Source organism: Pimephales promelas, chromosome 5 (genome assembly GCF_988280905.1).
Source record: "Pimephales promelas chromosome 5, fPimPro1.hap1.1, whole genome shotgun sequence".
In the NCBI taxonomy this organism is placed as follows: domain Eukaryota; kingdom Metazoa; phylum Chordata; class Actinopteri; order Cypriniformes; family Leuciscidae; genus Pimephales; species Pimephales promelas.
The window spans coordinates 8388204-8392262 of record NC_142773.1 but is presented as its reverse complement, the minus strand read 5'-3'; positions in this window follow the sequence as shown (position 1 = coordinate 8392262).

Below are 4059 nucleotides of genomic sequence, written 5' to 3'. Positions count from 1 at the left end.
TGAGGATCTTCTTCTTCTTTTGTTTTTTTTTTATGGCGGTTGGCAAACCAATTTAACGATGCATTACCGCCACCGACTGGGCTGGAGTGTGTGAATCAAGAGATATTGGAACTTAACTTAAAAAAAAAATCATTTTGGCTAAGTCTGTGTCTCTCAGAAACTTAAACAAAGTGATAAATGTTACTGGATGTTTTCCCTAATAAACATTGCATTGTGAAATTATTCTGATTGACCGTTCTGAGAGACTGAAAAAGCTGGTTTCTTTCTTGACTGTAGGCTACTTTGTGCACTGAAATAAAATATACTCCACAGTTTCTAAAATGAGTACAATGTTGGCATTTCCCTGTTGGATGTTACCCTATTAATTTCAATGAAGACATTCATATTCATATTTTTTTCAACATTCATATTTTATTAATTTGAATGACTGTTAATTCATAGATGCCTACGTCACTCCAAACAGAAACATATACAACCGATCTCGCCCGGTACAGCTGCCAAACTGCTCATTTGAATGAGCAGTTCAAATGTATGATTTTGGTGGTTCTTCTGACTAGGTAGCGTTGTTAGCAAGTTAAATGGCTAACAGCTAGTAGCTTGCCAGCTGTTAGTCACAGCTTCCGGCTAGCTGTAATTAATCTGGATTAGGCCTGTCGCGATAGTCAATAAAAAAATTAGCTCGATAATTTTTCCGGCCACAATAATTTCCATTTCCATGCTTGTTTGTTTACCTCTCTCTCTCTCTCTCTCTCTCTCTCTCTCTCTCTCTCTCTCTCTCTCTGTCTCTCTCTCTCTCTCTCTCTCACTACCAAAGAGACTGGATGACAACTCTGTTAAAGACATGACCGACTTATTTTACGTGAATACTCTCCAAAACGGACATTTAAACAAAGTTGTTTGTATCCATTCAATCATGAAACAGAGCTCAATATATTATTCGCGCGTGCACACTTCGGCTCAGGTGTGTGCTGCGCACAGGAAGATGAGACATACAATATGAGACAGGCAGCTCTCCGCTTTAAATGACAGCTAACAACTTGTTTCTTCTATCCTTTTATTTTGGTATATAATAAAATAGCAGTTCGGGGTTCCTGTTTCGGCTTTTTGTGGAGCCAACTGCTCAACATATCGCAGGCATTAAATGAGACCGTCGGTTGTAAAGATGGCGGCGGAATTGGCTACAGTGACGTCATGTGACCCGAACGAATATCCACTTCTGGTTATTTAAACAGCCGTTTTTCAATATCAAGTACGCAAACTTCTGACTTGCGTCCTTGGTAGTTCAGACTTGCCAAGTTCGACTCAGGAGAACGAACTCCCCAGATAGCAAGCTGACATTGAATCAACGTAGAAACATGACATCGAAACAGCGTTGATCTGACATTGTTTTGCTCATCGAATTAACGTTGAACCAACGTCAGATGCGTCATTCTTTCAAAACTAACGGAAAATCAACTCGAAATCAACGCATTGTTTCAACGTTATGAAAGCAAACCAATTTTTGATTTTCATTTAGCTTTGAAGAATGCCGCGTCCGACATTGGTTCAACGTTAATTCGATGAGCAAAATCAACGTTGTTTCAATGTCATGAGAGACGTCGTTTCCACGTTGATTCAATGTCAGTTTGCTGTCTGGGTCCCGAGGACGAGAGGACGCAAGTCCTTTAATTTATGGAGAACGGACTCATTCAGTAAATGAAACATTTTTACAAAAATGTAAAAAGCAACATGATGGCAGAGCTTTCAGCTTAGATTCCCTTATCCTAGAGTGGAGTGCTACTAATTACTACTAAGTGCTAATGTGGATTTCTGTCTATATAATAAACATTTACCAAAACCTCAATAAGGTTAATTATAGATAAAGTTAGACAGAAACACACCTGTTCACCGCTCATTTTCCCATGGGCAAAGACGAGCAAATTGATCTCTTATCTTAGCGCCATCTACTGTTCTAGAAGAGGAAGTTGCTCAACTGAATTTGTGAGAAAATCTGATTCTGCCTGGACGCGGAAAAATAGTGCCAAAAGTCACGTGACAGTTTTTCGTACTTTCTGTTTTGTACTTGTAGAATTTTGCTTTGTACTTTTAAATATTTTAGTTTGTACTTGTAGAATTTTGCTTTGTACTTTTAAATATTGTAGTTTGTACTTGTAGAATTTTGTTTTGTACTTGTATAATTTTGTTTTGTACTTGTAGAATTTTGCTTTGTACTTTTAAATATTTTAGTTTGTACTTGCAGGATATTTTCGTCATTGAAGAAATACGTTTGTAAAACATACTGTAATTGTTTGATAGGTACGTTTTTTATTTGCAGAACAATATGCATTAGTTTGTGAAGTGATGTTTTGTATTTACAAACCACACTGAGTTTGTTTGTGAATCATTGGGTCTGAGTAAAACACGTTTTGTGTGTGTGTGTGAGGTTTCGGCACATAATTCGCTCGCTCCATAAAAAACCTCTCAACTGCTGTGCCGTCATCACGACCCTGCTGTAAGCCGCTGATGGAGTTAGCTGCTATCCTTTGGGCTGGTCTGCTTGGAGTTGCTGATCACGGGTCTAGTATTGTATTGTGTCCATTAGGTGTCTCTGATGTCCTCGGGTTCAGTGCCGTGAGGATCGGCCATGATGCTCACAGGCTTGTGAGTTTATTTTTTTCTTTTTTTTTAATGTGTTCCGAGTTTTTATACTTTTCTAGTATCACTCATTTAAATGGGAAGCTTTTTATACCTTGTATGTTACCTTTTGTACCCTTCTGTCAATATTAAGTGGATGAAAGAAAAACAATATTAAGTGGAAAAAATAGGCACCCATAGAAATGAATGGGAAAAACTGTAATTTAGAGCATTCTAAAATAAGCCAAAATGAGACACCAGGTGACGGCAAAGTCACTTCATCTTTAGGTTTTAGCTCTAAGAACTTATTGGAATGATATTTTAATGTAGTTAAAATAATGAAACAAAAATAAGCATAATTTACATACAAAAATATGGTACTTTTTAAAGTAAATAAATTCAAAAATACCCCCAAAATAAAATAAAAACATCATAAATGGATAGACAAATCTTTATCGCAGACAGTGATATAACACTTATAATAAATAAAAATTAGGATCACACTTGAGTCCTCTGTGAGCCCACACTTGTCCACAATTACAGGATTAAGGGCTATAAAGTGAAGACGGTTTAAGGGCTACTGTTTGTTTTCCTGATTAAATTATTTATCATAATAAATTATTATGTACATATTTCAGCAAATTTGATTACGTTGTATGGCCATCATGTTGCAAAGGCCTCGTAACACTTATTCCACCACTATTTTATGCATCAGGATTTACGGTGGTATAAATAACAGAGAGCATCAGCATAAAACACTTTCCACTAATTCACATGTACTGTATGTAGAATGATGCTTGACCAGTAAAGGTTTCCAGAAAGCAAGGTTCACTGTGGAGGATTGAAACCACAGATAAAAAAATATAAAAGGTCATTTTTATTCTCACAAATATTTATATCTTCTGACTTTTATGATATATAAAGTCAGAATTGCGAGTTTATATCTTGCAAAGAAGATGAATTCTATTCTGAAGTGTGTTCAGTCATCAGTGCACTGTTAAAAAAATATTTTCAAAATTTATCACATTTTTTCTTTTGTCAAGTCAACTTAATTTATTTAGTTCAGATAACTTATTATTTTGAGTTATATCTCCATTGCAATAACCCACTTTTACCATTTCTATCAACTTAATTTTAAGGCAACCAGGTTACTTATTTTTTAAAGTTAATCCAATATTTTTTTTCGCTGTGTGTGTGTGTCTTCAGTGAGACAACAGTTCACACCTCCACTGACTGTGACGTCATGTCCTGCATCTGTGTATTATATCGTATTTAGACTTAATAAAGAGTGATGGCTCACGATCATCATGTTTCATCTTCTGTTTATATGTGCTTTATGTATGTGCATGCATAATCAATGTTTGTATAAACAGCACCTCTCCACTAGACTTGTATTAAACCAACTGTTTCTAATGGAGTAGTTTTGTAGAAATATGCCAACATGTA